This window comes from Mytilus trossulus, chromosome 10 (assembly GCF_036588685.1).
Source record: "Mytilus trossulus isolate FHL-02 chromosome 10, PNRI_Mtr1.1.1.hap1, whole genome shotgun sequence".
NCBI lineage: Eukaryota > Metazoa > Mollusca > Bivalvia > Mytilida > Mytilidae > Mytilus > Mytilus trossulus.
Genome location: NC_086382.1, coordinates 74,644,201 through 74,662,811, shown reverse-complemented (window position 1 = coordinate 74,662,811; position 18,611 = coordinate 74,644,201).

Below are 18,611 nucleotides of genomic sequence, written 5' to 3'. Positions count from 1 at the left end.
TATAATAGTATTCAAGATAATAACCAAAAACGGCAAAATTTCTTTAAAAATTACCAATTGGAGGGCAGCAAGCCAACAACCGATTGTCCAATTCATCTGAAAATTTCAGGGCAGATAGATATTGACCTGATAAACATTTTTATCCCATGTCAAATTTCCTCAAAATGCTTTGGTTTTTGAGTTATAAGCCAAAAACTGCATTTTACCCCTATGTTCTATTTTTAGCCGTGGCGGCCATCTTAGTTGGTTGACCGGGTCACGCCACACATTTTTTAAACTAGATACCCCAAAGATGATTGTGGCCAAGTTTGGATTAATTTGGCTCAGTAGTTTCAGAGGAAAAGATTTTTGTAAAAGATTACTTAGATTTATGAAAAATGGTTAAAAATTGACTATAAAGGGCAATAACTCCTAAAGGGGTCAACTGACCATTTCGGTCATGTTGACTTATTTGTAAATCTAACTTTGTTGAACATTATTACTGTTTACAGTTTATCTCTATCTATAATAATATTCAAGATAATAACCAAAAACAGCAAAATTTCCTCAAAATTACCAATTCAGGGGCAGCAACCCAACAACAGGTTAACCGATTCATCTGAAAATTTCAGGGCAGATAGATCTTGACCTGATTAACATTTTTACCCCATGTCAGATTTCCTTTAAATGCTTTGGTTTTTGAGTTATAAGCCAAAAACTGCATTTTACCCCTATGTTCTATTTTTAGCCGTGGCGGCCATCTTGGTTGGATGACCGGGTCACGCCACACAATTTTCAAACTAGATACCCCAATGATAATTGTGGCCAAGTTTGGTTTGATTTGGCCCAGTAGTTTCAGAGGAGAAGATTTTTGTAAAAGCTAACGCCGGACGCCGGACGCCGGACGCCAAGTGATGAGAAAAGCTCACTTGGCCCTTTGGGCCAGGTGAGCTAAAAAAGAATCATTATGATGGGATAATATACAATTCTCTTGGACCATTCAACTATATTGAGTCGTGCAAACGTATTTTTCATGTAATATTACTTCAATATGAAGCAAATAATTGTTTACAAGTTTTACAAATTACATCCTGTTATGATATTTGTTATATATATCTAAATCAGTTAGTGAGATATTTCATTTAGATATATATATATATATAACTATAAAGAACTGTGTTGACTGCAAAATTGAAAGATATTTTTTTTCTTGGAACTGTATAATATATAACTTAAATACTATAATACCTGTAAGGTTAGGAGTTCAACCTGAAAAAGACATCAATAATCATACATAAATTGATCAAAATAACAAATTCAAATTTTAAAATTGATACAAAGTACAGATGTAACTCTCTATAAAAGTTTATAGATCCCTATTTTATAGAGACTAAGTAATCATCAGTGAGGGAATCATTGATTTGGGAGCTGCTTATCTAAATGGAAGATTTTGGTGGACAAGCACACACCAATGGACCAATATTATGTTAACACTCGAAGTATCATAACAGTATAGTTATTCCATTCATCACATCAGACAATAATAAGATCACTGAGCAAACAATACAAATTATCTTTTATCTCAACCATTTTTTCTAGTATTGATTTGAGGTCATTTTTATTTAAGGACAAGGGTGATCTTTAGTTGATCAACTTTAGTTGGTCAGTTCAATCAATGGATAAACATTGAGCAAATGAACAATCTGCAATACACATTTTCTTTTAAGCAAATTCAAGATTCAATTAAGACTGATTTCATAGTATGCTACCCGTAACATTTACTATTAAAAAATTTTAAAAATCTGTCAGGTAAATAAAATATTTGATGATTGTTTTACATTTATTAACCAGGTGCTCTGCAGGGCGCAGCTATATACGACCCCAGTGGTCAAATCCTGAACAGCTGGGGCAAATATGGCCTCTAATGGCCTAAATCCTACATATTTCGGGCAATTAACCCAAAACTTAATCCCAGCCTCCCCTTTGTTATATGGTATGTTGTGGTACAATTTCAGAGAGATCCATACAATTACACCAAAGTCATTGCCTGGAAACTAGCAAAATGCTTGTTTTGCCCCTTTTTGGCCCTTAATTCCTAAACTTTGCATGGCCCCATATCCCTGAAAATGAATCCAAACCTTCTACATGTTCTACTTGTGGTTTTAAACATTGCAACATAATTTCAGAGCAATTGAAATACTTGTACACAAGTTATTATCCTGAAACTAGAAAAATGCTTGTTTTGGGCCCCTTTTGGGCCCCTTATTCTTAAACGGTTGGGACCATCATCCCCAAAATTAATCCCAACCTTCATTTTGTGGTATTGAACCTTCTTAAAAAATGTCATAATGATCTATTCACTTAAACTAAAGTTATTATCTGGAAACCAATGTGTCTTTGGACAACGACGCAGACGACATTATCATACCATTATACGATCCCAAAAATTTGTTTGGGGTCGTATAAAAATCATTGCAATAAGCAACAGATCAAGCAAAGATTTAAGTGGCAGATTCATCTCAGCCTAATACAATAGCAATTTCATCTACATTTGACATGTTTTTACTTGACAATTAAAGTTTTTACTTTCAGTCTCAGAACATCTGTTCGGTTTCTGGACCTGAATTAACAACAGTCAAAGAAAACCCTGACTGTCAGTTCCTGTATTATCAGTGTGTCTGTGGAATGTTGAAAGTCCAAGAATCAATAAGTCTCAATATCTTCAGTCAATAGATAACTTTGTCACCAGGATTAAACCGGTTGTCTGAGAAATGATAAGAACAGTATGAGAACTCAATCTTTACAGACACTTTATATACTGAGGTAATGAGAATAATTACAGAAAGCTATATCAATATTTCATCTGATGTTATAAAGGTGATATCATAGAGATAAATCAAAGGGGACGTCATCTAAATGAAATTACACACAGACTAAAAGACAGTAAAATGTTATAAAGTCTGCACAATCAAGTTATCTGTAATTTGTTTTCATAATGATCTTTCAAGTCAATTAGTTAGTCTGTTACTAGTAATACTACGTTCTGTGTTTACTCATAATCTAAGTAAATCTGTAAGACAAGGTCTGTTACTACGTTCTGTGTTTACTCATAATCTAAGTAAATCTGTAAGACAAGGTCTGTTACTACGTTCTGTGTTTACTCATAATCTAAGTAAATCTGTAAGACAAGGTCTGTTACTACGTTCTGTGTTTACTCATAATCTAAGTAAATCTGTAAGACAAGGTCTGTTACTACGTTCTGTGTTTACTCATAATCTAAGTAAATCTGTAAGACAAGGTTGAACTTATTACTTCTGTAAGGTCATGTAAATAAGGGAGTTCTTAAAGAGTCATCTTATAGTGAGTCCCTAAAACAAAGTCATTTCAGTGAGTCCATAAGACCAAGTCATTTAAGTGAGTCCTTTAAATTTAGACCAAATCATCTTAGTGAGTTCCTAAGATAAAGTCACATCAGTGCATCCCTTAGCCTGAGTCATTAAAACCAAGTCAACTTGCTGCGTTTCTAAGACCAAGTCATCTCAGCACGAGTCAAAAAAGCCGAGTCATCTTAGTGAGTCCCTAAGATCAAGACATTTTAAAGAGTCCATAAAACAAGTCTAAGTGAGTCTATAAGACCAAAGCATCCTAATGAGTCCAATAGACCAAGATATCAAAGTGAGCTTGTAAGACCAAGTCATCAAAGTGTGTCCCCGGGACCAAACCATTTTAGCTAGTCCATATATATAAGACCAAGTCTTTATAGTGAGTCAATAATATCAAGTCATCTAAGAGTTTCCTCAAGGGATTATTGATTATGTGATTACAATTATAATTAATAAGACATAACAATCTAAGTCATTCACTTCACAATCTAAGTCATTCACTTCACAATCTAAGTCATTCACATTATGCAAGTCATATAAAACAACCTTAGTAAGTCTAAACATCTAGATAATTACAGTGACTTGCCTATAGGTGTTACTGTAAAAGTTTACCTATAGCTCAACCTGTTTTTAAAATTGTCAACACAATAGGGACATTTAAATTGACCAGTTGGTATTGTTAGATTTAAATCAACCTTGATGCTACCTGTAAAAAAAAATATTCACCAAACCCAAATTTTCAGCATGCTTTTTTCCTGAACTTTTTCTTACCTAGGATTATTCTATTGAGAGATTTTTATTTTACTCTCATTCAAAATATTAGGAGTGATCAAGCCAAACAAGAATGACTATATCATATATGATATTTTCTTGCAGTCTGTTTAAAATTGCATGGACTTAAATGCACTACATTTCATCTTAATGTTTGTATAGCCACTACTAGCAGTGTTTATACCCTAAATAATCCAGTAGTAATATTTCACTCACTTTATGAAACATCAAAATCATATTTGAATAGACAATTTTATTTATATTTTAACACTAATATTTGACATCTCATCCAGAATTTCAAAGATTTTAAATAATTTCCAATTTTATTCATTTTTCACTACTTCACTAGATTTTTTTCTAAATCCATAGTATAAATTCTGATTAACTTCCCATGATATACAACCTAGTTTAACAGGTGCAGAATCTTGTTATTTTGTTATCAATTCCATTACTATATTCCAAATAGATATCCTCACTTTACAAATATTTTGTAATATTTTATTTATATTTTTACACTATATATCACTTGATTTTACTATATCCACAGTGAACATTTTATTTCTTTTCCTATGATAAATTTCCAAATCAAACAATATTTGATCCAGAATTTTATAATTACTATTTCCAATTTCACATGAATCACTTAACACATTTCCTCACGTTAGGAATTTTAATTTTACTTTCATTTTTCATTTTAACACTAGATTAGACTATATCCACTGCATTAATTCAACATTTTATTTCATTTCCAAGATCCCATTCAAATAGTAAATCATCTTAAGTTTGTAATAGATCCCAAAACTAATAATGAATGTTTTTAAAATCACGTTTAAAGCCACAGAAACATGTTGGATGAACTCGCACTATATCTCTTACTTAAATTCCAGTTTTGAATTTGTTTAATCTTTAACATAACTAAATCCCATCGTATGAAAATTTGAATTTCCTTGATTGAACACAGCATTTTATGCACAAAAGTCCCACTGATATTATAATAGATTTCAATGAAAAAACACAGCAAGGTATACTCCAAAATTATTTTTGAATTTTACATGTACAACATCATATGTAAGCCCCACAAAACAGTTTGAATGAATTATTTCCTCCTTGATGTCCTTCATGATTATAAAATCTTGAAAGAAACACATCACATTTTAAGAAGTAAAATTGCCATAAAAAATCTAAGAAGTGAATTCAAATGAAATAAATCCAATATTGTATGCACAATGACACCAAAAGATTTCAAACATTGCAAATAATAATCCAAAATGAGAATCTTGAAGGGTCATGTGAAGAAATGAACAACATATCCCTCTGAAAATTTAAACTGTAAACATCTGAACAGCTATTTCTTGTTTCACTGGCAGCTGGACAATACTATGTATAAGGGTTAGAATTTTAAAGAAGCATTTAGTGTGTAAATAAAGTTTAAATTTTCAAACATAGTAATACATATTTAATTTAATCTTTTACTAATTTAGAATTCTAGGTAAAAATTTGATAAATCATAAATATCAGGGATTTAAAACAATAAAAACCAAAAACTATTTTCTTCCCCATTAATTTTTTAATAGAATAATCCTAGGTAAGAAAAAGTTCAGGAAAAAAGCATGCTGAAACTTTGGGTTAGGTGAATAAAAATCTTTACAGGTAGCATCAAGGTAGATTTAAATCTAACAATACCAACTGGTCAATTTAAATGTCCCTATTGTGTTGACAATTTTAAAAACAGGTTGAGCTATAGGTAAACTTTTACAGTAACACCTATAGGCAAGTCACTGTAACAGTATGTTAGCTAAGTATAATGTCTTAACATTTTTTTTCAATAAGTAATTCAACCTTTCCCGTATACCAGACTAAATAATCTGTGTCAGTAAATAATTCAGCAAACCTTATACTGGGAACAATTTTGTTGTTAACTTTAACACTCCTAATTCTGACAATACAATTAGAGTCAAGCATGCGACTTGACAATATTTCAAATGTAATTACTGTCAGAATTCACTTCATTATATATAATCATTACAAATATAAATTTCTTCCAAAAGAGAATATGGTGTAGAGACTACAAGTTACCTGAATTTGTTAACTTGAGAAATTCTAATTTCAGTAAAAAGGGTGATACTTATATTATTCAAATCAAGTTTATATCAATTCAATAAAATGTTTTTTAAAAAAGATGTGGCCTTCAAATATTGCATTATCCAATATGTTCATTGTTGTTATTCAAATAAACACTTTTTGACTCCATTACCATGATTACTTAAGAAGAATTCTGAAACAATTTTTTTCAACTGAATAATAATAATTTGACCAAAGCTGTCAGAAATAAGTTGGAACCAGATGCTCAGCGGGACGCAGCTTCATACGACACCTGAGGTCGATCACTGAACAGTAGGGGCAAGTATGGACACAACATTCAAGCTTGATACAGCTCTGAATTTTGATTGTGATCAAATTTTTGACATAATATAGGCTGCTGACACCTAAATAATGTCAAGATATTACAAATCTATTATACAATACTGTGCAATTAAAGATTTCTTCTTCAAACTTTATAAAAAAATTGAAAACATATTGAACCCTTTAAAAAAAATTGGAACCCCACAAAACTTTTTGAATTCCCCTTGAAGCAATTTCCCCCCACACTTGATCCCTACGTTTCCTTTGTAGTATGGAACCTTGTAGTACAATTTCAGAGAGATCCATACACTTACACACAAGTTATTATCTGGAAACTAGATATATGCATGTTTTTTACCCTTTTTTGGCCCCTTATTCCTGCATGAATGGGGCATTAGCCCCCCAACATAATCCCAGCCCTCCTTTTGTGATATGGAACCTTGTGGTACAATGTAAGATATCCATACTCTAACATTCAAGTTATTGACTAGAAACTACAAAATTGCTCGTTTTTGGCCCCTTTTAGGCCCTTAATTCCTAAACTTTTGGCACCATAACCCCCAAAATGAATACAAACCTTCTACTTGTGGTAGGTAATAAACATTGTGGAACAATTTCAGAGCAATTGAAATACTTATACACAAGTAATTATCTTGAAAGTAGAAAAATGCTTGTATTGGGCCCCTTTTAGGCCCCTAATTCCTAAACGATTAAATCCATCATCCCCAGAATCAATCCAAAGCTTCCTTTTGAGCTATTGAACCTTCTCATTAAATTTCAAAGAGATCCATTCATGTAAACTAAAGTTATTGTCCGGAAATATTCAAATTTTAAAGTAAATTTGGATTTTATTAGATAAATACTTACCATCATAAATTCTGAGTGTAACCCCAATTGCGTCATAGGTCAGATGGAAAATCCCAACTAAAAATAAACGTATTCTCACTGGTCCGGACATATACCCCTGTTTGCCCATATTCTTCCATTCAATTTCCTCAAGACAGAAAACATAAGGAAAGGGGATGAAGGGGAGGTGGGTGGGACCTATAATTTATGATGGTAAGTATTTATCTAATAAAATCCAAATTTACTTTAAAATTTGAATATTTTATAGCTATAAATACGTTACCATCATAAATTCTGAGTAACAGAATCTAACGTAAAGCTGAATCCCCTGTAACAGAAGAAACAGGAGGAAAGTTCAATCTTTGTGCTGAAACTATAGGTCCAAGAGAGTATAAACTCTCGGCAAAAGTAGCCATAGATTGGAGGTAGTGAGATATAAAAGAGTTCTCATTTCTCCAGAAACCTGCAGACAGTACCTCTTCCAAAGATGCACTGTTAAACAGAGCCCAGGATGTAGAGATACCCCTAACATCATGAGCTTTAACATTAAAACTATTTAAAAGTTCTGCCTTAGAAGAACCATAAGCTAAAGATATGCATTTGCATATCCAAGTAGAAATAGTTTTAACAGAAAGATCTGAGATTCCTTTTTTAATAGGAATAAAGAGTCTTGAGTTAGAAACAGAACGTAAACTACACGTTCTTTCCAGATAAATAGAAAGGATTCTTACTGGACATAAAAGTACAGAAATAGAATCGCTAGGGAGTGCAGGAATCACAACTGGTTCTGCACCCTTATCTGGAATCTGATTCTTTGCCAAAAAAGCAGGATCCGTTAAAAGAGTTACAGAAGATTTATCCCTGTTAAATCGAAGGCAAGCATCAGAAATAGAGAAGGCATGGATTTCACTCCTTCTCCGTCCGGAAGCCAAAGCTAAAAGAAAACAGCATTTATAGGAAAGAAACCTTAAATCTATTGTTTCTGCTGGTTCAAAAGGAGGAAGTTTTAAAAAGGATAAAACTAGTCCAAGGTCCCACTTTGGAACTAAAGTTTTTTGTCTTGGTCTTTCAAGACTAAAACTACGAACCAAAAGAGAAATATGTTCATTGATTCCAAAATCTGGGCCACCAGAAATATGAATAGTTCTTGAGATAGCTGATCTATATCCCTTAATAGTAGAGGGACATAATCCTTTGGATTCAAAAAGAAAAACTAGAAAGTCTGCTAATTGTTGTACAGTGACTTGGAAAGGATCAATTTCCCGCTCACTACACCAATCTGAGAAGATTGACCATTTTGCATCATAGACAATGCTAGTGGAGTCTCTGACAGACTTTGTGAGATGCTTGGTTGCTCCTTCAGAAAAACCTCTCTTTCTGAGGCTAACCCTGAGAGAAGCCAGGCGTGTAGATGAAGTTTTTCTGGATTTTGATAAAGAACCTTGCCCTTGATTTGAGACAGAAGGTCTGGTCTCAGAGGTAGAACTAGAGGACAAGCACATGATAGGCGCAGAAGGTCTGGAAACCAAGACTGTTTTGGCCATGCTGGAGCAATAACTATGATCTTGCAATTTTCCCCTGCTATTTTCTGAAGTACTGGGGAGAGAAACCTGAAAGGAGGGAAGGCGTACCCGAACATTCCTTTCCAAGATAGGCTCATTGCGTCTACTGCAAAAGATTTTGGATCTGGAACCGGAGACACAAATGTTAGAAGTTTGTGATTGAGACTGGTCGCAAACAGATCTATCTGAGGTGACCCCCAATGAAGAGTCACAGCTTTGAAAACTACTTGAAGTAGTTCCCACTCCGTGTTTACTGGAGCAAGAGATCTGGATAGAGTGTCGGCTAGAATATTGAGGTGCCCCGCAATATGTCTCACCACTAGATGAACCTGGAGTTGAAAACACAGAAGGAGAATGTCTCTGGCTATCTGATAAAGAGAAGGTGAATGAGTTCCTCCCTGATTCTTGAGATAAGCTACAACTGTTGTGTTGTCCGTGGCCAGAATGACAGACTGATTCTTTAGAGACATTTGGAAATGATTCAGTGCAAACAGAACTGCTTTCATTTCCAATACATTGATATGCTCTTCCAAAAGATCTGGACTCCAGACTCCCGAGATTGTAAGCCCCTCCAGATATGCTCCCCAACCGAGGGTGGAGGCATCTGTGAATAAAGTTAGACTGGGAACTTGAGGGGACAGACATAGGCCCCTCATTACATTTTCCCGTACTAACCACCATTGAAGGTGTGGAAATAAAGGCTGAGTGATTGGAATCAATGCTTCCCATTCTTGTGAAGCTGCAATCCATAACTTGTGTAGATAAAACTGAAGCGGACGAATGTGAAGTCGTCCCAATGGAATTACATCTGCCAGAGAGTTCAATAGACCCAGAAGTTGCAAGAATTGACGTGCTGTGACTGATTGAACCGTCAGGAATAAATGTATTTTCTGACATAGTTTTGTAAATTTCTCCTCTGGTGGGAGGACTAGGCCTACACTGGTTAGGAAATGTTCTCCCAGGAAAACAAAGTCTTGAGACGGAATTATCTCTGACTTTTTCCAAGAGATAAGGAAGCCTAGGGACAGAAAACAATTGATGACCAAATCTGTCTGAACCCTCAATTACATTGGGCAAAATTCCTTGAGAAGGGAATCGTCCAGATAGGAATGAATCTGAATAGACAGGGAATGTAGGTGAGCTATAGCAGCCTGCATGATTTTTGTAAAAGCCAAAGGGGCTGTAGACAGGCCAAAAGGGAGAGCCTTGAACTGGAAAACTTTGTTGTTCCAAACGAAGCGAAGGTATTTCCTGTAAGTTTTGGAAATGGGAATGTGGAAATACGCGTCTGAAAGATCCAGAGAAGTAGTCCACATTCCCGGAAGGATTGAAGCTCTGATGGATCTGTTTGTTTCCATTTTGAAGTGGGGAACAATAAGAAATTTGTTCAGAATAGATAGGTCTATGACTGGCCTCATTCCTCCTGTCTTCTTTGGAACCAGAAAAAGACGGGAATAAAATCCCGGAGACAGAGTTAAGATCGACACCTCCTCTATTGCAGCTTTTTGTAACATAGTGTCCACTTCTACTGACAGAAGTTGACACTTGACTGGGTCTTGTGTATGAGACAAACTTATTGGAACTGCAGATAGAGGAGGTGGGTTCTTGAACTGAAGTGTTAATCCCCCTCGAATTATTGACAGCACATAACAGTCTGAGGTAATTTTCTTCCACTGATTTAGGAAAAAACTTAACCTCCCCCCTACTGGTATTGATTTTTGAGGAACTTGTTGTAAATTTTCCCCTGGGGAAGCTGTCAATAACGTACGAGGGGGCAAGAACCTAGGTACTAGACCCAGGTTTCTTGGAACCCTTAAAACCACCAGAAGGCTTACCTGAGCTTTTTCCTGAGTTATTGGGTTTGTTCTGCGGTTTGCCGTAGTTATTCTTCCTTTTCTTAGCAGAAGAAGGAGGACCACCTGAAGCAGAAGTACTATTAGAACTAGATGTAGCATTAACCGACCTCTTGCCATTAGTAACTTGTACACTAACTTTGACTGGAGGAGGATTTTTGCTGAGTTCCTCTTGAACCCGCTGTAAGGGTAAACCAAACATCTTGTCAGAGAGTGGAGATTTCAGTAAAGAATCTTTCAAAGGCTCAGCTATAGAAATGTTTTCAAGAAACTCTGCTCTTTTTGATAGGGTGCAATTAGCAATAGAACCCATTAAAAGCAACTGAGATGAACCTAAAGCTTTATCCAGTTGAAGTAAGAAGGATCGTACTTCTGCTGGAACAACCGAATCTTCGCTGTTAAGCAAATGTCCGGTTGCAGCTAGAAAATGTTCGGCTGTGCCAAGAACTTGAGAAGCACTACGAAGGAGATTCTCAGTCTTTGACCAAACAGGTTGAGTGAGACGAAGACCATCTACTGGCTTTTTTCCCAATAAAGATGACATAGATTTGTCACAACTGGGAACAAGTCTACCCAGTGAAGAATCAAAGATATCAAAATCCTTGTACTTAACCTGATCAGTAAAGGATGACATTCCAAATCCTGAGATATTGTTATTAGAAACCTTTTCACTAGCAGAATTAGCGATACCTTCATTAATAAATTGTAAAGCAAAAGCCATATGGCCAGATTCAGGAAAAGAATTGTGAGAAGTCACAGTATCCTGAGAAATACCACAGGAAGCCTCAAAAGTTGAAGAAGGTTTCTTCGGCTTGGAAGGAGAGAGAAAAGGGATATGTGCTTCATCCCTCATCAAGGTATACACCTTATCCCTAAGATCCTTCAAGGAAGGAGGATCCTCAGTCTCCTTGGTGGGAGGTTGTTGAGCTGACTTAGAAGAAGGCTCAGGGGCCGTCTTCGATACCTTGGGAGAAGAAGAACTTTCAACATCCTCATCAGTGAGGAAAGCCCTTTCATGACTCCCAGGGGAAACAGAAAGCTCGTCATCCTCCCTCTCATCACATTCTACAGACTTAGCTGGAGAAGGTTGATGAGAAGAAACTCTATTTTCCAGTAGAGTCATACGACTGGATAGAGTATGGAATTCTGCCTTGAACGACTCACCAAAGTCTAAAAGTAACTTCTGTAAACCATCCAAAGGTGATGCATGATCAGAAACCTGAGTACCATGTGAAGAACTAGAAGCTTGAGAGTCAGGTACCGTGGTAGAAGGAGCTACTGCAGAAGTCAAAGATACTGCTATGGGTAGAGCAGGAGCTAAAGGTGGTGCAGTAGCTACCCCAGAAGGGGGACCATAGAAATTGTCCCTATAAGGCCAAAAACCAGGTTGGTTTGGCATAAACCCACCATAAGGGTAAGACTGTGGCCAAGGTGGCTGAGACCATGAGGGTAAAGGTTGTGTGCCCGTGTTGGGAAGCATATACCCACAATAGGATAATGGGGGTCTAGAACCTGGCAAGTTCAAGCCCATAGCTGTACCTGGGACAGAACTAATAGTACCCGCTGAATTAACAGACCTAGATAAAGTATGAGTCACCGAAGTTGACGTAGGTACCCCCCCAAAATGCATGGCCGAACCTTGTGAAAGGGTCGGATAGGTAGCATTACCAGACACAGTTGTCGAAACTCCGGTCAATGTACTGGTAGTTTGGGGGGGACTTAAAGGTAGTGACCCATCTAAGAGATAGTCCGAACCAGGAATACTTACATACGGACTATTTAAATTAAAGTCCATAATAAATTTTACTTTAGTCAAAAAAAAAAACCACAAATAATTTGTTTAGAAATTTAAACAAAACAAGGGAATATATTTCCAATAAAATACACAATATATATGAAAAGCAATTAAGCTATTCAAAAAACTAAACACTTCTCTGTTGAATCTGTTTGATGTGCACGTGTGACCTATGTCGCAGATGGAAATTGAATGGAAGAATATGGGCAAACAGGGGTATATGTCCGGACCAGTGAGAATACGTTTATTTTTAGTTGGGATTTTCCATCTGACCTATGACGCAATTGGGGTTACACTCAGAATTTATGATGGTAACGTATTTATAGCTATAAAACCAATGTGTTTTTAGACAAAGCAGACGATGACAATAACATCATACCATTATACGATCCCCAATTTTTTTTGGGGTCGTTAAAAATGGTGATAATGCCATAATGCCATGATATTTTTTGAACTTTTTTGAAAGTACTAGTAACTTATCCTAGCCATGTAAGTTAACATTTGATAAATAAACTATCAATCTGAATGAATTCTCAAATAAGCTCTTGATCAAAATCAATTTAACTGACTGATTTAAAACAAAATGGATAAAGAATGTACTGTAATTGTGTAATTATTTCATCAATTAAAAAGTGCTTTTAATTCTGGTGACTAGTTACAATGTTTAAAGTCCAAAAAAAAATGACAAAATATCAGATTTTGATTGCTCATTAGTATTTGTTCATAAATTACCAATAAACAAATAAAACTATAAAATGTCAAGATATATGTAAATGTTTTAGTTTGTTTTCTATTTTGACCTCCAACAATAATTTACAGGAAACCCAATATCTCAATAATTTCAATATTTTAAAATTTTAAATAACTTAGATAATTTTAAATCAATATATCAGTAGTACTAATTATAAAACTCTGGCTTTCATAGCAACATTTTGTGTGATAAGAGTAAATTTTGACCTCCCACAATAGTTTACAGGCAACACCATATCTACATGATCTAGGAACTTACTTAGATAATTTTAAATCAATATATCAGTTCTAAATTATAAAACTTTCATATCAACATTTTCTGCAAGAGTAAACTTTAAATGGTACAGAAATAATCAATTGTACCGCTGTCATTAATAATATCAACAATCATGACAATCAAATAATTGAGTTTGTCAATAAACAATTAAAAATCAATAACATACTAGAGGAAAGATATAAGTTAATTGTCAAATGATTGTGTGTGATGTACAGTGATGTACTGTGAGTGAGTGAGTGAGGGTAAAGTCAAGGTTTTATACTATTAACAACACAAAAACAGGTAAATAATTGTGTGTGATGTACAAGGATTGAGTCAAGGCTTAACACTCAAATAAATAATTGTGTGTGATGTACAAGGATTGAGTCAAGGCTTAACACTCAAATAAATAATTGTGTGTGATGTACAAGGATTGAGTCAAGGCTTAACACTCATATACTCCCAATGCTCATTTTAGCATACCAGTAGGCATAATTTAAATTGCAAATGCTAATTCCTTTTCATGACATGCTCTATGCTGATTTTAGCATACACCATGTATCAGTAAGCATTATATTTGTCAATGCTAGCACTAATTTTAGCAATATCAGTAAGCATTATATTTTTCAATGCTAGCACTAATTTAAGCAATATCAGTAAGCATTATATTTTTCAATGCTAGCACTAATTTCAGCAATATCAGTAAGCATTATATTTGTCAATGCTAGCACTAATTTTAGCATACACCATGTACCAGTAGGCATTATATTTGTCAATGCTAGCACTAATTTTAGCATACACCACGTACCAGTAGGCATTATATTTGTCAATGCTAGCACTAATTTTAGCATACGTCATGTACCAGTAGGCATTATATTTGTCAATGCTAGCACTAATTTTAGCATACACCATGTACCAGTAGGCATTATATTTGTCAATGCTAGCACTTGTTTTAGCATACACCATGTACCAGTAGGCATTATATTTGTCAATGCTAGCACTAATTTTAGCATACACCATGTACCAGTAGGCATTATATTTGTCAATGCTAGCACTTGTTTTAGCACACACCATGTACCAGGAAGCATTATATGTGTCAATGCTAGCACTAATTTTAGCAATATCAGCATCTTTCTTTAACATTGGTGTCCAGTCAGTGGGATTTTCAGTCAAATGTTTACATAAAACAGGAATTAGGATGAGCTCAGAGCAAATTATATTTGTTATGTTCTACGATGCTCATTTTATATTTGTTAATATTTTAAAAATCCTAAAAGCTCTGTATATAATAGACGACAATAATGATATATATACAAATGTTGATATGAGCATTATGACATGGAGGTATATTTTCTTCATATATATCATTGATGGCGATCCGATGGATACATCTGTTGTAGGGTTGTCACTGACTCAGACGTACTTATATATATATATATATGCATAATTATTTTTCTTATCCAATCAACTTAACCTAATACTTACAATAGCTTCTGGTCTGAGCTTCACATTTTTTAATTCTACTTTTCCTACAAAGCATAACAATGAAATATTAAGCACATCAAATTTTTTTTTCAATTTTTTTTTTCAAAATTTGGATGTTTAGGAGACAAACAGATGTCCAAGAAAGTAGAATTATACCTTTAATATGAATAAAATTTAATATGAATAAAAGGAGACAAAAACATTGAAACATGAGAAACAAAACACATCAATCATGATAATGTGTTCCACAGAAAACGAAACCCGTCAAAAATTTATAAACATGGGAGACAAAAGTCAGTAGTATGAAAATGGTCTATTGTCATAAACCTTCATCATGTTCATTGTAAACTGTTTTATTCTACTTTAGATTGACATACATGTACTGTAATTTTGAAAATTGAATTGTTTCATATTTTTCATGCCATGTTCTTTTTAGCTGACAAAACTGAATGATTTTTAAGCCCTACATAAGATAGTTCATGTTAAATTTTTTGGTCAAGGTAGTTTTTGATGAAGCTGAAGTCCAATCAACTTGTAACTTAGTACACAAGTTGCTTATGATATGATCTTTCTGACATGTCTAATTTTAAAGCCAAATAAGACTTTTGACCCTAATTCCACGATCCACTGAACATAGAAAATTAAAGTTTTTGGTCAAGGTAGTTTTTGATGAAGTTGAAGTCCAATCATCTTGAAACTTAGAACACATGTTCTCTATGACATGTATGATATGATCTTCCTAATTTTAATGTCAAATTATATTTTGTACCCAATTTCACGGTCCATTGAACATGCAAAATGATAGTGTGAGTGGGGCATCCATGTACTTTGTTGAAGCCCATACAGTTGCCTATAGTTGTTTACATACACTTCATTTGAACTCTGGTGGATAGTTGTCTCATTGGCAATAATACCACATCTCCTTATTTTTATATCGTTACATACCTTGCAAAAGACTATACTCTATTTCATCTTTGTTATAATGTAAATATTTTCCTAAATAGGTTTTAATGATCTCATCTAGTTTTTTCTTGATCATGTTGAAGCTAAAGGTCCCTTGACCCAATATATTAAGTTGTCAACATGGTCACTGATAAATAAAATAAATATATATCATTATATGTTTATCAACATGTATAATTTATAATTTTGAATGTAACATGGCTTCTGATTGGCTGATGTTGTTTTGTTATCAGCTCATAGACATAATTTAGTTATGTGACCGTCACATGATGTCATCAGTGTTTTTTTATGCCAATTATGGTATGTATACTCAGGTTTCAAATGGAATTTAGCATTAACAGTGATTAAATTATAAGAAATAACTGTAATATTTTATCTGTCTGTTGGAAATAACATAAAAAATATGGTGGACACCTTAAAATAACCCGCTACAAGAGTTATTCAGTGTGTAAGTGTAATACCACCACTGATTTTCCCCTATTAGTCTATGTTAAATTTGCACTTTTCAAAAAATTGTGCAGAATTTATCTTTGTTTCAAATAAAGAAATACTTGGCATGAGTAGAGTTTTATCCTGTCCAGTTCTAGAAAATTTTGCACATAATATTTCATTGCATATAAGAAAATAACCATCATTGGAAGTTAACCAATCAAATTTATCCCCTTATTCTATCTGTGCACAAGGTTTAGTCACCATGTAACCTCAAGATTACAAAATTTTCTATAGAAATCAAAAATAAAAAATAATGGTGTTTTGAAATACCCAAGATATATGTTTATGACACAGAAATAGTTTTACTACAATAAAATGTAGGATAAATAACCTACAACGGTCAAATTCAAGGGAATATTTTTTTCGACCTACTTTCGTATACAACCGGATGTGACATACCATGATTTGGTGGTATTACACCTGTACCACGTTTTAGATGTTATTTCTTCATAGACAGAAAAAATATTACAGTCATTCCTTAAATACATACATTAAATACAATCGTAAATTTCAGAACTTAAAAGAAAATCATGATAATATATGCAATTATTTTGTGTGCGCCACAAAATATTATTTAATTCACATTTTGTGTGAATTTCAAATTTTCAAATGATTTTAGAAGCCTTTAGTTTAAAGGTTAATTATTTGTTTTCTGTTTAACAATTGTTTAATGTTACGTATTATGAAATAATCTTGTTTTGTTCTACAATGTATGTCAGTCAAATCTAGTTCATAAATAAACAGGAGCATATCATACATGTATGCTATATAAAGATTGCATCATATTATTTATATTATAAACAAACATTATTTATAAACAAACATTGCATAAGTTCCAAATGTTTGAAGTATTTGTTATCTCATTTGTATACAAATCACTGCAATTTTATCATTTATAAACAATTCTACTGTTTATTCGTTATTTGTAATCATACACTGTTGACAGATAGATATGACTTGTATGCATTTATGGAGTTTTGATAGTAAAATGCAAAATTAAGTTAATACAAATGGCAATGATGTGCAGATGTAGCATAGGCAAAACTTTCAAAGCCAAATTATGGAAATGCCAATGCTATGATACAAATGCAAACTTGTATTAATTGTTTAATTTCATTTTATTTTTCTCTTGAAAGATCAGATTAACTTTGCCAATTAATTGTAATGATCAAATGATGTAAGAGCAAAACAATCCTAGAAATTTATCCAAATATTATATACATAAATAACATGAAAAATATTTAATTTTCTTGACTGCTGCTGAACTGCTTGTAAACATCGAAAAGATGGACATTATGAAAGGCATGCATTACATAGTATATTTTAAGTCTGATGAAATTTGCAAGTTGGAGTACTTAGGGACGACATTAAAAGTTCAATGTACATAATGTAGGATAAAAAACTTAATTGACATAGTTTTTTCACTGACCCCCCTCTTAACTTAATTTGGGAAAAATTGATTGACCATTCAGGGATAATATACGTGTAACACTCAGAAACGTGTCCTTCCCCCCAAACGTGTCCGATACTCCCAAACGTGTCTACATCGACGTCACTGAATTGCAAAGCATGTCTAGTTGTAAAAAGGGCGTCAAAGCGTGTCATTTTTATTATTTAAACGCCTTAACGTGTCCATTTTTTAATAAACATCCAAACGTGCCCAGTCCGTCAAACGTGCCCAATCCCCCAAACTTGTCCTATAATATAAAGGGAACTTAAAGATTGTTACACTGATTTTCCATAAAAATAAAACTGTCCTTTTCCGCTCCAAAAAAAAATATAATTTAATTCCGAGTTACGATTAGTGTAGATACCTAACAATATTCTTCTGCATCTCATTATATAACTTATCCAAAGTATGTTGTCGTCCTGTCCATGCATGAAATATTTGCCACTGGACGTAATGTCTCTTGTTTGCGTGTATTTAAGTGATGCTCGAAACTAAAAGTTCATGATAAAAAACCTTACTACCAGTTTATAATTTGTAAAGCTTTTTTTCCATTTTTTTGAGAGAATCAAATAGTTTCTTAGTGAAGTTTTTGAAAAAAATCGGTCTTTACTGGCTCTTTAGAT